The sequence below is a fragment of the Euprymna scolopes genome, chromosome 46 (genome assembly GCF_053919585.1).
Source record: "Euprymna scolopes isolate OS-2025 chromosome 46, ASM5391958v1, whole genome shotgun sequence".
Taxonomy (NCBI): domain Eukaryota; kingdom Metazoa; phylum Mollusca; class Cephalopoda; order Sepiida; family Sepiolidae; genus Euprymna; species Euprymna scolopes.
In genome coordinates, this window is record NC_136527.1 from 29,171,878 (window position 1) to 29,198,960 (window position 27,083).

A 27,083-nucleotide genomic window follows, 5' to 3' on the forward strand; every position below is an offset into this window, starting at 1 on the left:
CAACTAACAGAATTCTACCTACATTGCCAGCAGTCATTACCAATGCCTATTTGACGCAATATTTTATTATAGAGTTCGCAACCATGAGGACAATTACTATCGTGCCTACCCACAGTCTCCTCGAGACATCTGATTACAGAGATACCGCCATTTTTCCCTCATACAGAAATTAATTGTGCCAACGGGGCGAAACCACGCTCAACACTGCAGAATGAACACATCATCATTTGCACCTCGGATTCTTAGACAATCCCGTTTTTTACGCTTGCATAAGCACGAGTCCATCGCATTTCTTCCACAATAACCATACGAAGACAAATACAATGCCATTCAAGCCACTGATACCGCCGATCTCTAACAGATCACAGCCAAACCAAGGAATGACGAGGAATTATTACCGATGACATTCTGACTTTGCTCAACTCAACTCCGACACACGCTGTTTCTTTCAATATTGCACCATATTCTCACGTGGCAACCTCAACAAGTTGGTGATGTCACTTTTCTCTTGACAGCCGTCGAACAAGTTGTACCATTTCAAACAAGGTTTTATAAAAAAATGTCAGTAATCAATCAAATCAATCAAATCAATTATTTTTACAAAATATCGATTTTATTAAATATGAAATGTAAATTATCAATCAAATAAATTTTTTCAAAATATTCATTTTCAGAAAAATTAATTGTAAATTAGAAATCTAATCATTTTTGTTTTAAATATTTATTTTAGGAAAAATAAATGTAAATAATCCATCAAATAATCTTATTTCAAAATATTTATTTTGTGAAAAATAAATGTAAATCAATCAAATTAATTTTTATCAAAATATCTATTTTATGAAAAATAAAATTAAAAAATTAATCAAATCAATTTTTGAAATTATTGATTTTATAAAAATAACTGAAAATAATTAATCAAAATTTGTTTTTAAAATATTGATTTTGTGAAATAAATGTAAATAATCCAATCAATTTTTTTGCAAAATATTGTAAATAAATATAAATAATCAATTTTTTAAAAAATTTGATTTTAATAAAATAAATGTAAATAATTAATCAAATCATTTTTCCAAATATTAATTTTATGAAAAATTAATGTAAATAATTAATAACATTTTTTTGCAAAATATAAACTTAAAAAAAATGAAAATAATAAATGTGAAATGTTTTTTCCAAATTTTTTTATTAAAAAAATAAAAATAATCAATCAAATCAATAATTTTTAAAAATATCGATTTTCATTAAAAATAAATGTGACAAATCACTCAAATAATTTTTCTAAAAATATTTATTTATTAAATATAAATGTAAATAATCAAGTCAATTTTTTCTCAAAATATTGATTAAAAGTAAAATAAATGTAAATATTCAATCTAATAATTTTTTTATTGCAAACATTCAAGATTATGAGAAATAAGCAATCTAATCACATTTTAAAAAATATGGATTTTATAAAAAAATAAATGTATATAATCAATCAATTAATTTTTTCAAACTATTCATTTTATTAAATCAATTAATCAAATAATTTTTGATAAATACTGATTTTATGAAACATAAATTTAATTAATCAAATCAATGCTTTTCAAAATATTGATTTTATGAAAGAAAAAATGTAAAAAAAAAATCAATGAAATAAACAGTGACTTTAAGATAAATAAATGTATGTAATTAATCAAATCAATTTTTTTTCAAAATACTGATTTTCTGAAAAATAAATGTAAATAATGAATCAAAATTTTTTTTCAAAATATTGATTCTATGAGAAATAAATGTAAAAAGCAAATCAAATGAATCATTTTAAAAATGTTGTTTTCTTAAAATAAATATAAATCAAATCAATTTTTTTTTCAAAATATTGATTTTTAAGAATAAATGTAAATAAATAAAAACAATCCCCACGTGCGTGGTCTCCTCTCGTGCTGCATGTGAGATGACGCCATAAAAATAGTGAAGAAATGATGAATGTGAGAAGTGTGAAGGGCCAACGTTGCCTTCACATTTTCGCCAAGTTTCAGAAAAAAACTAATGGAGCAAAAGTTATGGGGTAAAAAGTGCCATTTTGTGCAATTTGGGGGCATTTGTGACCCCTTTTCAGTTTCTGGGAACGCCGTATCCCATTGACAACGGAAAAACGATGCAGTTTTACGCCTTAAGACATGTATATTTTAATTCAGCACCATGGAAAACTACTATCTAGGTATGCATATCAACTTCTTGAGTAACATGAAAAAAGAACTCCAAAAAGCTATGTTTTTTTAGTCTTAAAAGTCCCAGAGGAATGCTAAGCAGAATTTTGCCAGGGTCCCCCCCCCCATACTGAATTTATATTCAGAACAATAGACTCTACATTTTTGCCAAGTTTCAGAAAAATCTAATCGATCAAACGCTATGGGGCAAAAAGTGTCATTTTTTGGCAATTTTGGAGCAGTTTTTGGCCTCTTTTGAGCCCCTGTGTAAATGGATAACGGTTCAGTTTCAGACTTTAATACATGTATATTTGAGTTTACCACGGTGAAAAAACACTATATAATCAGGCATATCAAGTTTTTGTCGAGAAATATAAAAAAAGAGCCACAAAATGGGGCGTTTTTAGTACTGAAGGTCCAGAAGGACGCGAACCTTTGATTTATATTAAGAACTATCGGCTCCACATTTTCAAAAAAATCTAATGGATGGATCAAAAGTTATGGAACCAAATGTGTCATTTTTTATTATTTTGGGGGCATTTTAACCTCTTTTAAACTCCTGGATGCACAATGGAAATTTTTGAAAAAATTGTTTTTTACTGTGCACATCTATTTAATGAAATACAATTTGTGGCAAAATTCCAGGAAAAACTAATGGACGGTTATCTGGAAATAGTCTGGACTAACGGACGCACAGAATCACGAAATGCATATAATCAATAAAATCATTTTTTTTAATATTGATTTTATGAAAAATTAATGTAAATAATTATTTTTGTCAAAAATATTGATTTTATGAAAAAAATGAATGTAAATAATTATTTTTTTGAAAACTATTGATTTTATCAAAAATAAATGTAAATAATTATTTTTTTCAAAAATATTGATTTTATGAAAAATAAATGTAAATAATTATTTAATTGAAAAATATTGATTTTATGAAAAATAAATGTAAATAATTATTTTTTTCAAAAATAATGATTTCATGAAAATAAATGTAAATAATTATTTTTTTCAAAAATAATTATTTCATGAAAATAAATGTAAATAATTATTTTTCTCAAAAATATTGATTTTATGAAAAATAAATGTAAATAATTATTTTTTTGAAAAATATTGATTTTATCAAAAATAAATGTAAATAATTATTTTTCCAAAAATATTTATTTTATGAAAAATAAATGTAAACAATTAATTAAATCATTATTCTTCGAAAAAAATGAATAGGTTGTTCATTCACAGTATTTGCAGAGTTGGAGGGCCGGGGAGCTCAGCAAATTTATGATAACATATTGGAAAGTCTGCAATCTACTGGATTTGAAGACTTCAAAAAACAATCTGATTGAGTTTTGTTCAGATGGAGCAAATGTGATGCTTAGGCGGAATTCGGGAGTAGGTACTAGACTTAAAAATGATTTCGCTGGAATTGTCATCTGGCATTGTTTGAATCATCGTTTGCAACTTGTTTTGGATGACTCTGTGAATGACATAAAGCAAGTCAATCATTTCAAAATATTTATGGATAAGATCTGTAGTATTTTTCACCAGTCCAACAAAAATACAATGGAAATCTTCATTTCTGAGGGAAGAGGGCAACAAATTTTGAAGACAGGTAGGATTTAGGGGCAACCATGGGTCTCTTGTTGGTTAAGATCTGCACTTGCTGTGTGACGAGCTTAGCCTGCATTGTATATATACTTTTACAATAACACTATATGCTCAGGGATGGCCTCCCGCCTGTGCAACTAAACTTCTTGATGGATCTGGCGTTAATGATATTTTGCAAGAAATGTAATTACACAGTAATACTCTCAAAGCAAGGAGCATAACTTTGTTTCGAGAAGAAAACTTCATAAAAATATTTATCAAAGCATTGGAATTTCTGAAAGATAATGTAGGTAAACATGAAAAGCAAACTAATGAGAAAGAGTTGCTTCTGATGACTTCAAGGACATTCAGTTCACTGACAATAGATGATTTGTCTGCCTCGTCAAAAGCTAACGAAAATAGTTGTAGATAACATGAAGAAAAAATCATTGTTGATGAACATCTAAAAGCAACAAACAGTGATGAAGAAAACTTGATTGAGGAAAGCACTTGTAAAGTAGAGGAAATGCAAGTTCCCTGGATTGCAGCTGAAAAACGACTTGGCAAACTCGGTCATATCTTGCATCATGAAATCAGTTTGAATGACTTCAAAGACTTTGTGGAAGATGGTCTGAGGAACTACCGTAATTACCAAAAAATTAATGCCAACAAGTAAAAGTGTAGAAAGAGCAAAGAACATCACCAATAATATAGCAATAACCTTGGCAGAGGCAGAAAACAAGTTTAGTCTTTATAGCATTAAATGTTTTTCATCCATTTAGAGTCCCATTCAAATACAAATTGAACATAATTTTCCAAAGTTCCTTCCATTAATTTGAATATGTGTACATTCATTTTATTTCTCATGTCTATTATAGTGAAATTACAAAACTGATGTAAATCTTGAGTTTCATAAAATTCCATATGACTACACTAGATAAGATGGTATTAAGATTTATTTAATAAATATACTAATAATACTCCAGAGATCAAGATGAACATTATTATTTTTTCTTAAAAATTAAAACAATAAGAATGAAGTAAAATAAAATATTTATTTCTATATAAGATTCGATTAAGTTTATATATTTTTATGCATGCATGTGTATATATTTTCATGTTTTTTTTTATTTTACAAAATATTAAAAAATTAGGTGAATTTTTTTTCTGGAGCAGTGTAACAGAACACGTGTGAGAAAATCAGCAGCAGCTGTAGGATCGCTGGCTTGTGAATATATTAGCAGCAGACCTTACAGCATGTATGCAAATCAACAAATATGCACGAGCTTGCATGACAAGAAAAGAAGAGAGAAAATACACTTTGTTATCAAGGGCAGAAGTGAAATGCAAGTTGGGAAAGATGGACGTGTTAAAATGAAGGTGAGAAATATTTTTCTGAATAAGCATTCCCACTATTTAGCAAATGTAGGTTTAGTGCAGAAACATTTTTTATTTTTAGGGGTCAGGAGTCAACAACCAACAAGGATATCACGGCAAGCCAGGAACAATAATTACCTCGTCTATAAAACAAAGAACTTGATCGCTTTAAGGTGAAAACGCAAGTGAGAAAAAACATGCATTTATGAAAATTACTTACATGTGAATATTATTCACAACTTTTAATAAAGAATTCTTACTGATTGAAAATAACTATTTAATCTTATAAAATTGTTGATGTAAACATGTTTTGTTATAAAATTTCGTTTTCTTCAATTTTTCATCATAAAAATTCTGTTTGATTTTAATAAATACTTACAAATTGGTGATCGTAATATGCATTAATGTTTAATTTATTTTCTTTATAATAAATATGCACATCACAATATATTCTTCTCCAACTAATCTAGCAATGGTTATTGTAAGATTATTCATTGGAAAAAAGAAACATTTTTAATGCTAAATTATGTGTACGTGGTAAAAATAAACAATGCAGAATAAAAGTATTTAATCCCAAATAAAATTAATAAAAATATCTATTCTAACATTTTGTTAAATTTATTTCACGTTTTCTCTCCTCAAACAAAAGAAAAAGGTTAAGAAATAATTTAACATTTCATGTTGTCATATCACTGGTGACTTGGATGGGCGCATTTACACGACTGGTTTTGTTGATGTTTCCAAACCAACTGGTTTAGCCACGAGAAAAGTGTGTTAAAAGGTCAGTAAAATTACACATTACACAAAGTATTTTCATCTGATAATAGATACATTTATTCTAAGTAAAAAAATTCGTTCGCAAAAGTATAAAATCCCTCCAAAATATAACGACTACACAACTTACTATCTACATCGAGGCTGTAAATAGCTAATCAGTTTATAATTGTTGAATAGCTTTTTGTAGAAGTGCGGAAATTGAGAAATAAAGCTGCATTATCTGGAAAACGTTTTTCTTTCAAAATCATGGTGAGTGTTCTCTATAGGCTTCAGTTGTTGGTCCGATTCCTTTAAAGACATCACATGATTTTAACTTGGCAGTCAGTTGCCATTACCTTTGCAAATGCAGAGGCATCTGACTCGCTTGTTTGCGCCTATTCACGGTCCTTAGATCATCTACATCAGAGTTACCTTCTCCTAGATGCATGTCTTTACTAAGACGAAAGATGTATTTCTCCTAGTGAACTAATGCATCACTTGTACATTTTTTATGATCCAGCACACTACATACAGCAACTAACCTTCCCAAATGATCACCCATCTGGTACTGGCCAGGCTCACCATTGCTTAACATTGGTGATGTGGTGGGAATCGGTGTGTCAACATAATTGTGCTGTATAATAATAATAAGCTCCTGTAATTGTAGTCATTTTTGGATGTGGTGAGTCCAAGTGCTTCCAATTCATTAACTGGGTTGTTACCATGGTTCACAGTTGGCTCATCAATGCAGATGTATTTTAATTCTCGTTGTGGATGGAACATACAACCAGATGCTATAAAATTAATGTTATGACAGACGTTCAATACTTAATGCCTTGGTCTAATTTCTCATATAAGCTGATTTCATAGAAATAGAAAATTAATAAAAACAGATGCCAGACATTCACAAAATATCAAACAATACACAAAAACTACATTACAAAAATATTTTCAGTTTTTTTTTATTTTACTTTGTAGGAGCCGGAAATTATGACAACAGTGTGTGGAATTTTGATGCTGGAAGTTTTGACAACAGGGTGTCAAGTTTTTGAGTTGGAAATTTTGCCAACAGTGTCGAATTTACCTGATAAATTGTTAGTTTAACCACATACTTTTAGCTTGATTTTATTCTGATATGATTTATGGATAGTTATATTATTTGTCTTTTTTGTGTCATATTCTTCAGTCAAATTCTCAGAAATCAAGGGGCTCCCTACGTAGGGGTCCTCCTTGAACCCTATATGAGATACATGAATATTTGAATGTTTGGTACTAATGCACTTACTGATCCACGCTATTTTTTAAATCGTATTTCCAAGTTTAATTAAAGTTTTATGATATGCTTTTTTATTCAATTGTAAGGTTAATTTCTCATATAAGCTGATTTCATAGAAATAAAAAATTAATAAAAACAGATGCCAGACATTTAGTAGACACATAGCTGTATGAATTGTAGAGTCATAATCAGTGCTGTATGACATGTCCAACTTTTGTTCCCAGGATTTGCTGCAGCACCTAATATTCAACATTTTACAAATCGCAATGTCGATATATTTACACATTCAATATTCAACATTTTACAGATGGTCATGTCGATATATTTATACATTCAGTGAGGTCTTTTTAATATTCTAACCGTCGCTTTAAGTGTTATTGCTTTATTTCTCTTGCACTTGGTTCACCTTATATATTCGCTAGTTTTTGACATTCTTTTCATTAGCCTGGTTGCTCCTATAATGACTGGTATGATTGTTACTGTCTTAAGATTCCAGTTTCTTCACATGTACTTAATAAGTTCTTGTTATTTTGTTATTTTCTACCTCTCTGATCTATTAATGCCAGCATCATTACACATGCTTACTTCAAGTAGATTTGCCACTTTCTCCCTATGTCAGGGTTAATAGCCTCATTTTGTAGGTATGTAGCTGTATGGCCGAACAAAGTTGAAGTATGTGCAAAAGAGGAACCCATACTTAACAAGGATTTAGTTTCTTCTTATGTCTTTTCATATGAGTCAACAAAGTTGACTTGAGTGCAAAAGAAGAACCACATATTTCACAAGAATGTGGTTTCTCTCCCGTATGTGTTTTCATATGATTCAACAAATGTGACTTCCAAGCAAAAGAAGAACCACATATTTCACAAGAATGTGGTTTCTCTCCCATATGTGTTTTCATATGCCTCAACAAAGTTGACTTTTGTGCAAAAGAAGAACAACATACTTCACATGAATATGGTTTCTCCCCCGTATGTGTTTTCATATGAGTCAACAAACTTGACTTCCATGCAAAAGAAGAACCACATATTTTACAAGAATGTGGTTTCTCCCCCGTATGTGTTTTCATATGAGTCAACAAACTTGACTTCCATGCAAAAGAAGAACCACATATTTCACAAGAATGTGGTTTCTCCCCGTATGTGTTTTCATATGAGTCAACAAACTTGACTTCCATGCAAAAGAAGAACCACATATTTCACAAGAATGTGGTTTCTCTCCCGTATGTGTTTTCATATGACTTACCATATATGATTTCGATGCAAAAGAAGAACCACATATTTCACAAGAATGTGGTTTCTCTCCCGTATGTGTTTTCATATGCCTCAACAAATATGATTTCGATGCAAAAGAAGAACCACATACTTCACAAGAATGTGGTTTCTCTCCTGTATGTGTTTTCATATGACTCAACATATGTGACTTCCGTGCAAAAGAAGAACCACATACTTTACAAGAATGAGGTTTCTCTCCTGTATGTGTTTTCATATGATTGAACAAATTTGACTTCCATGCAAAAGAAGAACCACATACTTTACAAGAATGTGGTTTATCTCCCATGTTTGATTTCATCTGATTCCGCAAAAAGTATATTGAATTGAGTGTATGATAATAAGATTATAAGTTTCAACCTTTGATAATTTCTATGAAGAAATTTAGAATTATTTTCAAACTTTTTCAATTACCAATGAAGAAAGGTCCTTCTCATCCATAAATGGATTTCTTTTCATTGTTGCAAATTCTGGAAATATACAATAAATTTCAAAAAATATATACAAAACATTTCAAAAAATATAATTCATGCGGTAAAATTTAATTTATTATGTTGACTTTTATTAAAAATATCCACAACATTCAATATTAATTTTTAAAAAAGAGTATAATTCCATGCAATACTGGTTAGTTAACAAATTGTTTCTATTGTCAAATATTAAACTAAATTTTTCTCATTTCTTCATTTTGGAGATGAGGATTGATTATTCATATTTGGATTCTTCAGAATATTATTCTCATTTCGTATTGTTAGTGATGGCTGAGTAAAAATCCTATGTAATTTGAAATTTTATTTTCAATCTCACTGGGAATCGAAACTTCAACTTTCAATAACAACTTACAACTGATTCTTAAGTCCTTTAACTATAGGACCAGGGTTTTTGCAGGTAATCCTAGTATAAATTTTAGAAACTATTTTGTTTCCAAATGTTATCACTATTTTTTACGACAGCCATATTTTTTTAAAAACAAATTTTAGCTAAATTAAATATAACTTCTAATTAACCTATACATCGTATGATTCACCTTTAATATGATTTTACTTTTTCATATTTAACTTTTAATTGACATAGTGTTCATGTCAATTTAATTTTCCAGATTTAAAAGTTCATCATTGTGTTGCTGTTGCTTGATGTAGTGTAGAAAATGCTCAAAAATGAACCTCTATCACCTTGCAACTGTGCACTTAGGATTAATGCCAATTACTTTGTTAGATAAACCAGAAAGGTGGAGATCACAAAGAGAACGTGGAAGCATATTGACTAAATGTAACGTTGTATAACTTGGAACGACAACAATTACTATTAGTGATGCTTTTTTCCCTAAAGGGTGGATATTTTAAGCTATGTTAAAGCTCATTTTTGCTGCCATATATATTCCGCCATAACTGATTTTTTAATCTCTCCAATGTTTTAACCTTACAGTTAGTGAATGACATGGCTCACATTATAATTTTCCACATTCATATGGAATCTCTTTGTCATGATTTTCCCATAAACCGGTTGACACATACATGTTTCTTGAAAGTCGAACCACTCTTGAATACTAACCTGACGTTTTATAGATTACAGATTCTTTCAATTTTTGCTGCTAAGTCCTGCTTCTATGGTATAAATCCTGCTATCCATACTACAGAAGCGATTTGACTATCTTGTTATATCTTGTGTCTTGATCTCTGGTTTGTCTTAAACTTTCCACCTCATTTTAATATGTATTATTATCATATTGTTATTAGCACATATTTATTTTGCTAAGTGTTTTAGGAAACAGACTGTTAGTTTCTTTACATTATAAAGATTGTGAGAATTGAAGTTTTGATACTGGCTACATATTTAAAGATATATAGTGTTATTAGAGTTTTTTATGATCTGAACCCCATGTGGCATGACATGACTTGGGAAATAAAAGAGACAAGCGTTTAATTGGTGTCGTGTGTTGAATGTGCACACACGCAAACAGGCATGACAGCTGGTAGCAAATCCACTGAGGATGGAGTTAAGTTGTCAGAATTGATATCATCAATAGTAAAAAGTCAATTATATTTCACGGGTGCAGCTGTCAAAAGTGAGCGTACCTGCTAAAAGCAGGTAACATATACAACCTACAGAAAAAAGCAAAAGGCGAGAGAGGCTTGCAGCCAGTCAGCAATAAATACCACACAAAGTATACAAGTTTAACAAAAAACTGACTGCAAAACGTTCGTTTCATTTAACACCATTTTATGACCAGTTATTCTAACAAAGACTAAGGAAGCCTGAACGAACGATAAACACACGATAAAGAAATTTTCTGTGAAGTTCAGCAAAATGAAAAACAAAACAATAATTTACCATAATAGTTTAACATGTTTAAATATGCGTATCAATAATGATAATATATATATATATATATATATATATATATATATATATATATATATATATATATACACATGTGATGCATATAGGATGACAAAAACACACACACACATATATATATATGTATATATATATATATATATATACATATATATATACTCCAAATGTTTAAGTTTATTTTCCCCTCTGTTTCATGTTTCTTAACAAAAATGATCTTGAGTTGTATAATTATCTTGTTTTTTCGTCAGTTTCGTTGTTATAATGGAGCAGCAGCTATTTTTATAATTTCAAATAGAAAAGACAGTGGCTACAGAAAGTGGGTGGAGAGAAGTATTTTTGGGTAACCATAGCAGTGGATGAGGAAAAACGGCAGATAGCTCTCTTAACCACATGGGGCCTGATCGAACAATTCATGAACAAAAAAGGCAGTGGGATCAGAACAACAAGAGGGAAATCTCTTTTTAAGAAAACAGTGCTTTTGGAATATAAAAGAGACAGTGATTAAAGGAGGTGGATTGATGATGTCTAGTGGTACTACCAACGATTAGAGCCTTTTTTATATGAACATTACTAGCAGTATCGTGGTAGTACGTCTTTTTTTTCTTTTTTTTACAAGATGGTCACCACTTATCAAGGCCCGGAAGCCACTCAGGGATAAGGGTTATTGTAAGTACAGTACGTTAGTGTGGATATTTAAAGTGTCTACTTAAGGGGGCGGTTCATCTCTATACTGAGATTTTGTTGTTTTTATTTTAGATTTTGACCGTCCTTTAACTGAAATTGTGTGTATCTCTGTTGCACTTCGTTCACTGGGTATATTTTTTCAGGTAGATTTTGAAATTATTTTTTATGAATCCGGTTGCTTCTCCAATAACTAGGATGATAGAGATCTACCTAAGATTTCAGTTTCTTTTCATGTCGTACATGGGACATTTCGTATAGTGGATGAGGAAAAATGTCACATTGTTCTACTACTGTTGGACAATTCATGAACAATGAAAGTTTTAGATGAGGATTACTATCGAGAAAAAAAGTACTGGGATTCTTTACAGAGAATCTCAGTGATAGGGAGATGCGGAAAGTTGTGATGAGACATGATCCACAAGATCTATCAGAAGGCCCTAGCAAAAGTCAAATGGAAGATCTGGCTCGACATAAGGCAGGAGTATGAAGAAAAGCCCATGGAAGTTTGCCACACGAGACAGTAAATTCTTGTTGAGAATATGGGTCCAGCCAGTCCCCAAAAATACGGAGACAGACGTAAAAGAGGAAACCAATTAGATACTTAGGGACTAGTATATAAAACTAGAGAAGTAAAGAGGCAGGTAGATAATTAGATGTTATTTATTGTGGTGAGGTGGCCATATACAGAGATTCTGCAGGAAGCATATCCAAGGAAACAGGGGCGTTTCATCCGTGTGATGCCTGATAAATGATACAAGGGCATCAATGCACATAGTTGGTAAAATGGGTGCATCAAACTCCTTTTCAATAAGAATTTAGGGAAAGAATTATAGAGCTCTGGTGGATAGAGGAGCAGAGTTGTCAGTAATAATTTTTTTAAAGCACTTAGACAGGGACCTAACTATGTAACAAAGACCGTAGTTTAAGAACAGCTAATGGGCCCCCATTAATTGTAGAAGGGTTCGTTTGATTAATATTAGGGATAGGAAGTCTGTCTATCCACAAGGACTTCTTTGTTACAGAGAATCTCAGCACAAGTGCTATACTAAACCGCAACTTAAGAAAAATGGGTTAGGATGTATTTTGATTTAGGAGCAATAAGACTATTTGATGAGTATATCATTCTGGAAGATTATGCCCATATTTCATTAATAGTTCAGTTAGCAATGATAATTACATTAAAACACCTGCATCTGCATACATACTTGAGAAGGAGCTGCAAAATAACTAAGTGTAATGTGACTGGTAACATTTTAGAGATTACCATGAATGAAGTAGAATAGAGATTCTTCTTGGAAAGAACCAATATGCTGGAGAAGTGTATCAATATTGGAAGGCATGAATTCATACTGAGACGCCCGTATTGAAAACCACTAAACCAATAAAAGTTGGTAGACTTAGAGAATATACAAAACGATGCGGACAGGCGTCATTGAGACATTAAATAGGCCGTGGAAATTTCTATTAGCGTTAGTAGAAAAGATATTGTGTATATTTTCGGGCTTTAAACAAAAGTCACCAAGAAGTATGCCATTGACGATATACTAGCCTTCCACCCTGTTTTGCACACATTTCTTTACCTTTTTAAAAGGGCTGAGATTTTTTTCTTCTTCAACATTTCGTTACTAACAGCTCTTGTGTTTACTGCTGCTCTTAGTATTTGCTCTTACGTTTATTATTGGCTGTGAAATTAGTTCAGTAAAGCCTAGTAAAGAGGTTTTGCTGTCTTCAGTTCTATGATAAAACACCACAATGGGTCTGCAAGATATTTCTCAAAAATAGATCCAAAATCAGGGTACGGGCAGCTTAAATTAAGTAAGGACAATAATAAGAAAACCGAGTTCATCTGTCACCCAGGTTTATTTCAGTTTAACATGATGCCGTTTGGACTTGCAAATGCATCCAGGGTCTTTCAGAAATTAATGTCCATAGTTATACAGGGACAGGAAGATTATGCATAACCGTATTTGGATATTTTAGATTCTCAGATACTATCACATAGATAGATATGTAATTTACTTAATTTTCTCAGATACGATGGAAAGTCACTTAGATCACATAGATAGGGTACAAGCCAGTTTACATTTAGTTTGCTTGACACGGAAATATGCAAGGTTCCAATGGGACACCACATGCCTAAAAATGAAGCTTGCAGATATTGTTATACTGGCTTAGGTTGATCCTGAAAAGGACAACCGACTGTACACAGATGCATCCAATCATGCGTTTGAGGAATGTCTGTTGCAAATTGTCTATGATCAGAGGAAGAGTAAAGAGGTTGAAAAAAACAATTTACTTGTTATGACATAAAGTTAATGATATGCAGATGAGATGGTCGACTATAGAAAAAGAAGCAACACGATACACTACACCCTTACTAAGTTGACTCACTATTTGCATAGTGCAAATTTTCTTATCTATACTGATCACAGACCTTTAGAATATTTATTAAACTTGCCTATACAGAATAGGAAAATACAGACGTGGGCTTTTTGAGTATGGCTGCATAACTGCACCATACAGTACTTGAAATGTAAGAAAAATGTTTGTGTGGATCAATTGTCATGCACCATAGATTTGAGATGAGACAATGATGTTCCCCGATAGAAATAGAAGGTAGTGCAAAGTTCTATCTATATACTTATCCGTAGGGAAACGTGTGACTTACCTAACTAGCACGTGTGCATAATTCAACGGGTCGGTCGTGGAATGAAATTAATGAAGAAAGAAACAAAAATGGCTGCCTTATCTCTTTATATGCCTGCAATGTGACCACCCGATAGGCAAATGAGATGCTCCTGGTTGGAGATAAAAGAGGGATGATTTTTTAGTGGGACGTTCATTTTGAAGTTGGATTTCGAAGAAAAAAGTTGAATTAGCAGAAGTTTGTTTGGAGTTGAGAGGTGTGTTACGTATACAGAAGTTTGAAAGTTGGAAGTTTGGACAACAGTGTCAACCTTACCCAGGAAATTATTGGTGTGACAGGCGGAAGAAATAACACTCAAGTTATTGAATTATATTATCACAGATCGCTAGAATATTTATTAAACTTGCCTATACAGAATAGGAAAATACAGATGTGAGATTTTTTTTAGTCTGGTTGGATATAACTGCACCATAGAGTACCTGAAATGGAAGGAAAATGTTTGTGTGGATCTCTTGTCATGCATCATGGATTCGAGCTGAGACAATGACATTCCCAGGTAGAAATAGATGGTAGGAATTATTTGGTAGGTGCGATCACCTCAAATCGTTTGGAACCAAAATAGTTTGCGTCATATAAAACGGTTGAAGGTTCATCAGTATTGCCCAAACCTCTTATGATTTTGAGTGTAGATTTAAGAGGCAGATAAGGGCATTTTTAAATTTAAAGATGCGGATGAAGAACGGTAAATCGTCTAAAATGGAACAAAAATAGTTCATAGTGATAGACAAAATAGTGTATTATTTGCCGAATTTCAACGATTAACTATTGATAAGGTTATATGTATCGTTGCATCATAGAAAAAGACTGATGACAATAATGGTCACATGGAAAAGACGTTTCACACAAATAAGCAAAAGTATTTCTGTGTTCATATAAGGAGGTGAATGAATACGTAGGCAAATGTATTTCATGCCAAACCAGAAACCTGAGAAAACAACAACCTCAAATGCAGAAGTGTGGTTTGCCTCGTTTTCTTTTTGCAAAACTGACATTTGATATTTCCACCCCCTACTCTACAGTTTCTGGTAACTAGTACATAGTGATTTTCATCGATATGTATAGTGGTTGGTCAGAAGACATGTTGTTGGATGAGATTTTCCCAAGATTCAAGGTACAACTCCAGTTGTTAACAGACAATGGGTCCATAAATGTTAACAAAGTGATGAAGAAGGCATGGGAGGACCTCAACATACATCATGTGACCACATCATTTTATTTCCCCTAAAGCAACAGAAAATAGAAAAATTTCATAGGATGATGTATGACATTTTAGCGAACAATGAAGAGTCATGGCATTTATACATAAACCAAATGTTGGCGACTGTCAGATTCCATGTGAGTGAAATAACAAAATTTTCACAATACTACTTGGTCTACAACAGAGACGTGATCCTGCCATTAGAAAATATATTAATACCTTGTAGAGTATACTATGGTGATGAGCAACACAATATCACTCTAAAAGATATGCATCAATCTTTTATTTTGGTAAGGGATAACATTCGGAAAGCTACGAAAAAATGATAGAGCACTCTGATAAGAAAACAAAGTCCATGGATTTTAAGATTGAAAACCTGGTTTATTATAAGAACCACCAGAGGCAGGGAACGCTAGATGTATGTTGGAAACCATATTATGTGGTTATAGAAAAAACAGGCCCAGTCTAATATTGGATTAAGTACCAGTTGATGGGCTCTATGACAAACGTGTATGCATAACATTTGTGGGCAATGTCAATCAAGGAATGGGAAATTCCCAGCATGGAAAGACCATTAAGACAGAGCACATGAGTTGGATAACAATCCAGCCACAGAAGCTGCTATATTAATATGGAGGCGTCAACATGAATGAGAAATACCAGATGAGGAGTCTGACGATGAAGAGGAGAATCATGACACAGAGCATAACATCGAAAATTGCATATATTTTGGACACAAGTTCTCCCCTATTTTCATCATTTGTAAAAGATTCAAAGACGATATTTGGATCCATTCGGAAAGGCCTAAAGTAGATTCAGTATTTGGAAGTTGGGAAGAGGAAAGAGTGAGATGGAATTGTTTAGGTTGGGTAAGATCTATTTTCTGTTTTTAAAAGAATATTCCTTTCTCAGGTTCGTTCCATGCATGATTAAAAAAAATAAAAAAACAGATTATGAGAAAGACAAAAGAAATTAATTTTAACTTGATGCAAAAAGAAAGCAATTGGATGAGTTTTGACTCATCTGCAGCATGTCTGAGTTTTTGAAATGTAATAAAACTGTTCGAGTGTAAGAGCCACATTAAATACTCTCATCTCTATAAATGGTCAGTGAGATTCGAAACCAAGATCACAGTGACTGTGCCAGTTGCTCTATTATTGGACGAGTTATGACTCATCTGCAGTTGAAGAGCAAATGCGGTGCATGTTCGAAAAAAAAATAGAAAGGAAGGTGATGAAAAAGACACATGCATGAAAGGGCATTTCTGAGAGACATGTTCGACACCAAAGTGATATTTTGAAACACAGTAAAGTGTGTTATTGGAAATTACTCGAGTAAATTCTTTTGTATGCACTTATAAAACACTGTTCGAGTGTAAGAGTTACATTAAATATTCTCATCTCTATAAATGATCTGAGATTTGAAACCAAGATCCCAGTGACTGTGTCAGTTGCTCTATTACTGAGCCATAACCCAAAAGGAGCACCTCAAGGCTTGGTGGAAACCATTATTTCTATAGCAGCAGCACCGACACCTCATAGTTTGAGATTTTGAATTTTTGGTTTATAAGCTGTGCTGATTGCTTCTAGCAATCAACTTCCCTTCTAGCATACACATTAAAAGGACATTTCTCAGGCAAGCTGAGCACATGCAAAATACAGAAATGAAAACATTCATAAAAGGGTTAATGAATGGCAACTCTCTTTCTTTCCTGGTACTGATAACACACTGAATGTGGTTTCTACTAACTCATTTCTCTGTTTCATTGGCATAGAAATGGCGACAGTCTGCATTGCACAATTGACCATCAACAATAAAACCAACAGTTTTGCCATTTTAACTTTTCTTTCCTTTATTTTTTCTTACACTACCAACTCTTTGAAGTACACACACATGCTAGCCAATTCAGTTACAATTTTCCCTACACAGATTCATAACATCCACTTATGAAAGCCCCATTAATAATAACTCTAAACTTTTCATCACATTTAATTGCTTAATTGGTGGAAACATGGATCCATTCTACAATCCTTTTCTTATTTTCTACATTTTTGCAAACGAATAAAATTAATAAAGTTGCCTTTAATGTTAGAATGAGACTTTGTCGTTCTATACTACAATCCTTTAACAGATAAATATAAATTAGCAAATTATGGTTAAACCAATAATTTCTCGGGTAAATTCGATACAATGCTATCAAAAACTTGCAACTTTAAAACTTGAAACTGTTGTCAAAACATCACACTCCAAAACTCGACACTCTAAAACTCAATGCTCTATTGTAAAATTTCCAACTCCAAAATTCAACACTCTTTCAATTTGACTTGCACATGACTACGTATATAGCACACCTTTATCCAACTTGTTCTCCTGTTTATTTGCCAAACGGGTTTATTCACCCATTTCATTTGCATAGAAATAATGAATCTGTATTGCACAAGTGGCCCTCTGTTAAAGAATAGCAAGGCAGAAGCAGAAAATTATCTGTTGATCTGTCTATCTGTTTATCTAATTATCTGTGTCTATCTGTCTATATAATTACCTATCTAGCGATGAGTTGACAACAGAGATTTGAAGTCATTTTCGATGACATGTTATGTGTTCCAGTTTGTGCAAGCATAGCTGAAGTTGGATTACAGATGCCGAGAAAGACAGATGGGATTAAATGTGTCACCATTGTGAAGGAGAAGTCTCAAAATGGAAGCATAGAAGAAATCCCCAATCCAAAGATATGAAATCCTACACCGTCCTGGGTCCTGTCTTCAAGCGTTCCTTTAAACAGATTCGAGCTCACAAGGATGTATGACAAACCTATCAGAATTAGCATAAACAGGTATGACGTCATGTTATGTTATATATGTATATATGTTAACATGCAAGCACACATTGACACCCAGAAGAATCATGCGCATCTACAATAAACATTAAAGATCTGATGAATTGTCCGTTACACAACAAACACAACATACATAGTGTGGTTAGAAGCAAGAAAGACAGGTCTCACTGTGGGTGCTCAGCGAGTGAGTTCAGGCGAAGAAAAGAAAGAACAAACATGGTGGCCAGCATTTTTATTTCATCCGTTCTCGCGTAATCTCGTGTGTGCGTGAAGATGGAAACTATAAAACGATGTTCATTTCTCGGTGCTGGGAGATTATTCCCAATCAGGCAGGAGAGAAGGCAACAAGAATAGAGACAGAGGACTGTAGCAATAATCTTTCTTGACATTCTGTTTGTGTATTTGAGGTGACCCCCCCATTATACTTCAAGCTATTTCGGTGATGGCCAATGCAGGCTTAAGCCACATGATTAAGCCTTTTAATGGTGACGGTGATGTGGTGGCGTGGTTTAAAAAAGTGGACCTTGTAGCAAGGATTCAGCGGCTGGATGATGTGGCCGCAGTAATATAACTATTTCTAGAAGGGGACGCACTGGCCCTCTATTTGGAGATCAGCGAGCAGGAACAGGGTGACGCGGATGCCATCAAGGGTCGACTGATCGAAGCTTTTGCAGAGGGGCCTTTCGAGGCCTTTAATAAGTTGAAAGAGAAGAGGTGGACTGGTGAATCTGTTGATGTCTACGCAAATAAGATAAGGAGATTGGTTGAGTTATCGGGCATCAGGGGACACGCCACGAGTCATGTAGTCAAGATGACTTTCGTTACCGGGTTCCCGGAAGAGATATCGAAAAGGTTGCAGCAGGTCCTGGGAGTGGAGACGCTGGATGTGAGTGAGCTGCTTAAAACCGCAAAAATCTTGGTGAGCACCCAGCCCACGGAGCCTGGAGGCACGACAGCAACGTTACAGCAGGATGTGGGCAGGAATCTGCCGAACCCGGGGATGGCATGCTTCAAATGTGGGGGACCACACATGAGAAGAGACTGCAGGAAGTTCTTGCAATGGACAGTGTGTTACAAATGCAATCGGAGAGGCCATTTAGCAGTAAAATGCACAAGTTCGGGAAACTGGCGAGGGGAGGCCGACGCGCCAGCGGCCGCCCCAATTCGAGAATAGTGGCACACCTGCAGCAGATGCCCAAACAGAAGATTGCGGTGGAAGGACGGGAAGTTATGGCCTTGATTGACACTGGCTGCACCACTACCATGGTGCACACTAGCCTGGTCGGAAGATGGAAAGGGAAGGGTGAAGTAGTGGCATTCGATGGGTCGCGAGTGAAGTATCGAGGGAGGAAGACCGTCACTATTGATATTGCTGAACGTCGGTCGGATGAGGGTCCATGCAATTGACACTGATCGCCTGGTGCCTGACGTCCAAGCCATCATTGGAAGGGATGTTATATGCTGCTTTGGATGTGTTACCATCACATGTAACAACGTGAGGTTCGGACTAGCTGAGTGCGCAGTGACGGAGCAAGCCCCCAGAGGGATCAACAAGATCGGGGAGGAAAGAAAATTGTCGATCAAAGATCAGGACTTCCGAGCCGAATTCGATGGAGAGCGGTGGACGGTGGAGTGGGCATGGAAACATCAAGCGCCATCGCTGACAAACAGGGTGACGTGCTACACAAATTTGCTTAGAGGAGGGGCGAGAAAGGAGTTTGAGCAAGAAGTCGTCTGATGGATTGAAGAGGTGATACTGATGCCTTGGACGGATGATGTGGAGGCGGGCATTTTGCCGTTGATGGCCATTCTGCAAACAACTAAAGGGAAAGTAAGACCGGTCCTGGATTTCCGAGAGCTGAACGGCCATGTTAAGTGCCATATGGGAGGCGACACCGTAGATGTGTGCAGTGAGACCATTAGGGAATGGAGGCAGACGAATGGCGCATCTACGTTGGTAGATCTAAAATCTGCCTATTTGCAACTCCATGTCGCCAAGAAGCTCTGGAAATATCAGTTAGTCAAGTACAAAGGCAAAACCTATTGCCTTACGGGAGTGGAGTTCAGGTTAAATTCGGCACCCAAGATTATGTCAACTATCCTCAGGAAGATTCTGGAGACAATGGGTAAGGGAGATGGGGTAGTGAGCTCATACATAGACGACATTCTGGTGAATGAAACTGTGGTAACTGCCAAGAGGTGGTGGCTCATTTGAAGAGGTTCGGGTTGGTCGCCAAAGAGCCAGAAAAATTAGACGGGTCTAAAACTGAAACGAGGTGCGTCAGGCGGCCTAGAGTTTGGCAGGGGAAACGAGATCCCACAACTGAAGCAGGAGCTCAACAGACGTGAACTTTTTTCCATATGCGGAAAGTTGATCGGATATTATCCCATTGCTAACTGGCTTAGACCAGCATGCAGCTACATAAAGAGACATGCCAAAGGACGAGGATGGAATGATAAGGTGGGAGAAAGAATGGTCGCCATGATGGAAGAGCTCCTGAAAGGAGCAGAACGGCAAGACCCAGTCCGGGGAACCTGGAACGTACCGCGAACATTGGATGGAGTCGTGTGGTGTGATGTGAGCAGCATTGCAACAGGGGTCGTTTTGGAAATTGGAGGAGTAGTTGCAGAAGATGCAGCCTGGTTGAGGAAAAAGAATGACGTCAGCCACATCAATGTGGCGGAATTAGACGTGACAATAAAAGGAGTCAACCTGGCCTTGAAATGGGACTATGTGACATCTGCATCAAAACGGACTCTGCCACGGTGTTTGCTTGGCTAAAGTCTCTCATTTCAAGTGAAAAAAGAATAAAAACGAAAGGGGCTGCAGAGATGTTAGTGAAGCGCAGGCTTGGGCTGCTGGCTGAGCTGATGCAAGAGTTTTGTTTGAAGCTTTGTGTAGACATGGTGGCTTCCGAAAAGAACTGAGCAGATGCTCTCACAAGAGTGAAGAGTTAGCTATTGCCAAAGAAAGATGTTGCTGCTGCACCGGATCTAGATAATGTTGGCATGCGAGAACTGCACAATTTGCACCATATGGGGGTAGAGAGGACTTGGTACTTAGTGAAAAAAGTCGACCCGAGGATCACCAAGGAGCAAGTGAGGCAAGTGGTCAGGACATGCGACAGATGTCAGTCGATTGATCCTGCTCCAAGCACGCATGAAGCTGGTCAATTGGAGGTGAGTGGAACCTGGGAGAGACTGGCATGCGATGTCACCCATTACAGGGGTGGACTTTACCTGACCATGATTGACTGTGGGCCCGGGTGGTTTGCCCTATGGAAGAAGCTACGTGGAGGAACAGGCAATGAAATAGCGGTAATCCTTGATAAGGTGTTTTTGGAGCGATGTCCCATGGAAGATTTGTTAACTGACAACGGGACTGCATTCAAGTCAGTAGCAGTGACAGAAGTACTGAAGAAATGGAAGATCCAACAATTTTTCAGAGCTGCCTACAGACCCAGTGGCAACGGGATCATGGAGAGAAACCACTGCACCATAAAGGCAGTTGCAGAAAGAGGAGGCACCTCACCTGAGCAAGCCGTCTTCTGGTATAACATGTCACCTAAACTGGGACAAGTACCAGAGACAGTCCTGCAACTGTCAACGTTTGCATATTCCTGGAGACATCCCAGGGTGGAGCCGGCAAGCCGAGAAGTAGAGGCCACAGGGACAATTAAACTCGGGGACGAGGTATGGGTGAAGCCACCGGGGGCGCGCTGCACCACACAATGGAGTAGAGGTTGCGTAACTGGAAGAAACACTAGTAACAACATTGTGGTGGAAGGAGTCCTTAGGCACATTCTCGACATCAGACCAGTGGAGGGCGAAGCAGGGGAGGGGAGTGTGCAGCCACAGGAGAAGGACAAGACACCTCAGAGGCCAAGTAGAGAGAAGCGACTGCCAGTGGATGAGAGACTACAAAATGTGATCTTGAGATCAGGGAGGCATGTGGTTAGAAGCAAGAAAGACAAGTCTTACCTTGGGTGCTCAGCGAGTGAGTTCAGGCGAAGAAAAGGAAGAAAAAACATGGAGGCCAGCATTTTTATTTCGTCCATTCTCGCGTAATCTCGTGTGTGCGTGAAGATGGAAACTATAAAACGATGTTCATTTTTCGGTGCTGGGAGATTATTCCCGATCAGGCAGGAGAGAAGGCAATGATAGTAGAGACAGAGGACTGTAGTGATAATATTTCTTGAACATTCCGTTCGTGTATTTGAGGTGACCCCCCCATTATACTTCAATAGTCCGTTACACAACAAACACAACATACATAGTAACACGTCAACAATAAAACCAACTATCATTTTAACCTTTCTTTTTTGTTACACAACTAACACTTTGTAGCACACACACATGCTAGCCAAGTAAGTTATGATTTTCATTACACAAATTCATTACATCCACTTATGAAAACCCCATTAATAATAACTCTGACCATTTTCATCTATCACAGTTAATGCTTAACAAAATACAAAATAGGTTAATTTTATGTCGTCATCATTTTTCAAAACAGAATTAAAGTTAAAGTCTACTATCATAATCCGGTAAGTAATTATTCCAAGGAAAAACAAAAAGAATTTTTCAACATGTAAAAAATACACATAAAGAAAGAAAAAAATGTGATTTGTTCGTATCATTTGGACTATTGTTCTCATCTTACGTGTTATTTTTACAATGTTTGCACAATAAATAACACTCAAGATGAGAACAGTAGTCTTAATAATCTAAATAATACAAAGAATCATTGCTCAACTAAAAAAATTCAGAACCGTAATATTGTAATTTGTTTAAGAATCATGATTATTTTTTAATTTAGTCAAAGTTATTTGTAAGGTTTGTTGAATATATTTTTTGAGAGAACTTAAAAATACAACATAATAAGTTTCTTTAATTATCAGCATTTTTTAAACAAACGAACAGAAAATTTCATAACTGCAGTTCCAAATAAATTAACAGGAAAACTCTTTGGTATATTTACGTGGGTACACAGTTTCTAATACATCGATCATTCATATTGAAACCACTCGACGAGAATACAAACATTTAATTTTAAAAAAAATGAGAAAACAATAACTGCATGTCAATAGGCATAAAAAAAACTTAATTCGTGAAATTTGGCTAAACATATGAATGAGTGAAAAACATTTAAATTTAAAAAATTGAAAAAAAGAAAAAATATAATTATAAGTTGTTTTGGTTCACGTCAAGAATCTTTCAAATCCTCAAAAAAATCTTTACAATGACGACTTTTTAAGGTTTTCATGAGTTCTGAAAACGAATATATACTTTAAAAGTGGCGCAGAGAAATAGTTTTCATGATATAACAAAATTATTTTTTAAAGAGTGGGGGATCACTTTTCATTATAAATTTAATGTCAAATGAGCACCCACCTTATGGCCACCTAGTAAAGCGCAAAGCTGACATTTTTTTTTGTTTTTGTTTGTTTTTTTCTCATTTAATGTTTCAATAAAGACACAGGGACATTAAAAAAAACAAAAATCAATAAAAATGTTATCAATTCTGTACATGAAAACGCATACAGAATTGGCCACCACTGATAACATAAAGAATTACGTATTGGCCGTTTAGTAACCATTCGATAATAATTCGATGAAAAAAAGATGAAAATAAAAAAATACACATACGTGCGCCATGTAGTAATACTTACGTTTTGTTTTATAATCTGCTTTCGATTAACTTTATCTGCTTTTATAAAGGAAACGAGTTTTCAAATGCGATTGACTTTACAAGCTCAACTTAACATTCAAGATGACGAACGGAAGAGCAAGTTCGCAGAAAACGAAATTGAAGAGGAAAAATAAAAAAATAAATAATTTCGAAATAGAGCCGATCTATTTAGTAAATATCACGGATAAAATTAGTATTATTTTATTTAACATTTTAATATTTACATGAGAGAGAACAGATTACAAGTTTCATCTTTATTAATTTTATAATTCGTTGCATGTGCAACTTAAAGGCGGAAACTGATAGTTTTTAAAGCCGCCTTTTCGTATTTTTATTTATTTATTTATAGATTGCTGATTTTTTAAAAATTGTGTTTGAAACAATAAAGCATAAAGTTAATCTGGTGAATATCACGGATAAAATTAGTATTATTTTATTTAACATTTTAATATTTACATGAGAGCGAACAGATTAAAAGTTTCATCTTTATTAATTCTTTAATTCGTTTCCCGTGCAATTTAATGATGGAAGCTGATAGTTTTTAAAGCCGCCTTTTCGTATTTTTATTTATTTATTTATTTATTTTAGATTCCTGTTTTTTTTTGTTGTTGTTGTTGTTATTATTGTGTTTGAAACATTTAAGCCTAAAATTAATCTGATGCTTGTGCAGTTTAACAAACACATTAAAAATGAAGATATTGATGAACAATAGTTTATCATATTTTTTTTTTATAGATTTCTTTTTCGTGTTAATTTTCTTAGTCGTTGCACGTACGGGGGGGGGGGGTACCAAATGTCACCAAAGAATTAGCCCCCCCCCCGCCATATTGGAAACGACGTAACTTTATTATAAATTAATATTATCAATATAACTTTTGTACCATTTAAAAGAAGAAGGGCAAAATAAACTAGCAATATTTTTCTAATTTAATCGTACGAAAATAATGAAATTGCGAGACGAAAATTGCGTTTACACAATTGGCGCTTTAAAATATATACTATAATCAGTTGACTTACCAATCAAAAGAAATTTCTTAAAAATTAATTTTTAAAAGATTAAAACGATTAAAATTCCATTATTTCAAAATGTTCGTTACAACATAGATTTTTAATTAATTGTGTTTAAATATTTTTTTAAATATTAAGTTTTAATATAAACATGACTCTTGTCAGCTATTTTATCGCCAGATTAAAAACAATTTGACAATATTATTGCACAAATATTAAACATTTTTTAGGCCCCGCCTCATATTTTCTATGTGTCTTTTTACAGAACAAAATATGGAACCCCGTATGTAACCAAATGAACATTCAGTAAAACCGCATTTCATATTAAATATACAAATGTTTATAATATTATTGATCATTAACCTGTGTAAATCTTAAAACCTAACAAAATTATAACAAAGATTTATTATTAATTGCAGTTTGTGGGGGTCGTCAGGCCTTTTTAGGAACTAACTTCCTCCACAAATAAATAAAAATAAAAAGAAGACTTACATATAAAACAAACGGAGGTTTATTCACAGAAACCAACCATTAACAAATAAAATATAATTCTCTTTATAATGAGTGCAGAAGTTCTTTTGAGTGTTCGTATAAAAAAAGGAGAATGTCTTTTTTTGTTGAACTGTTCATATGTTAAAACATGTTAAGAGAGGCAATAGGTAATGTTCGTCTGTGAAATTGTATGAAGCGCGCGGAGCGGTGAAAATGGAAGAGTGATAGTAACATGCGTGGAACGTCCGAATGAGAATGCAGTTGAGAGAGAGATTTGATGTTTGTGTGTGCTTAAATACTATTTGGACCGGCTCCCAGTGAGCTTAAGAAGAAAAGTTTAGAAAAATGTCCTTGGAGAAATCCCATAGGACGGAAACATCACGCTGGGTGCTCTGTAGTATGTCTGCTCGTTTTGAGTCAATTTAATATATAAGGCCACGCCGGAATTTGCGTGGTAGTTATTTTTTATTTTTCACGCGCCAACATAATCATAATCCTACTGCGCGCCTAAATTGTATTTATTTTCATAACAATTTTTAATCCGAATCTTAACCGTGTCAACTGGCACAAGTTTGAATAAGATAAAGTATTTAAAAAATCATTAAGTCGTTTCTGCTTTTTCATAGTTTGTATAGTTGACACAAATCTGACGTCACGGAAACATGCGGTCCATTCTTCACAATCATTTGGCAGACCTTAGTGAACATAGTCTTGAAAGTTTATTATATTTTTTAATCGATTTCCGATTATTATTTTTTTTATCATGTTTTAAAAATTAAAGCTTACAGTTAATCGATAATCTTGACTGATTACTTACCATGGGTGTAAGTCAGCTCAAGGAAATAATTTACCCCGAAGTCCAATTAAGATAGCTAGGGACTGCCAAAAGTCACCACAGAATTACCCCCACCCTATATGTAACACGATGTAACTATATTATAAATTATTAGCGCATGTTGTCATGCAGTAGACATTCTGAACGTTAAAACATACCCACATTTAATAAATCTAGCAAAAATCAACTAATGGTCAGATTTTCGTGAAATTTTCGATACTTATCCATTTTAGAATGAAATTACATATAAAATGCAGTTTTCGTAAAATATACGAGGGGAAATATTTTTTAGTGCGTGTTCTCCCCACCCCCTATATTTATTTTTTCGAAACTCCCCACCCCCCTATATTTATTTTTTTCGAAATTCGAACAAAATAAATTAAAATCTACCGAAATTTCAATTTATTATGAAACAAAAGAGTTCAAATAAGTAAAAAATATTTATCATTTTAAAATTTAAATACATATATTGAACAAAAATTTACCTTGAAGTTGAAATTAAAAAATTGATGTAAACTTAATATTATTATGTTTTTTTAAATAGGTTTTTTTTTTAATTAATATATACTATAATCAGTTGAATTGCCAAGAAAAAAAAACTTCTTAAACATTAATTAATTTTTAAAAGATTAAAACGATTAAAATTCCATTATTTCAAAATGTTCCGTTACAACATAGATTTTTAATTAATTGTGTTTAATTTTTTTCTTTTTAATATTAAGTTTTAATATAAACATGACTCTTGTCATATATTTCATCGCCAAATAAAAACCAATTTGAAAATATTATTGCACAATATTAAGCATTTTGTAGCCAC

General features: G+C 34.1%; 1 long non-coding RNA gene and 1 pseudogene across 1 annotated transcript; one reads left to right on the plus strand and one right to left on the minus strand.

Moving 5' to 3' along the window:
• The first annotated feature begins 3,470 nt into the window (after window positions 1–3,470).
• Window positions 3,471–6,961, plus strand: LOC145270075 (E3 SUMO-protein ligase KIAA1586 pseudogene; annotated as a pseudogene).
• A 374-nt stretch (window positions 6,962–7,335) lies between these two features.
• Window positions 7,336–24,012, minus strand: LOC145270857 (uncharacterized). The gene is made up of 2 exons (XR_013865604.1): window positions 23,912–24,012; window positions 7,336–8,926 (listed from the first exon to the last, which is right to left on the minus strand). It is a non-coding gene; the product is annotated as an uncharacterized LOC145270857 (long non-coding RNA).
• Between the last annotated feature and the right edge of the window lie 3,071 nt (window positions 24,013–27,083).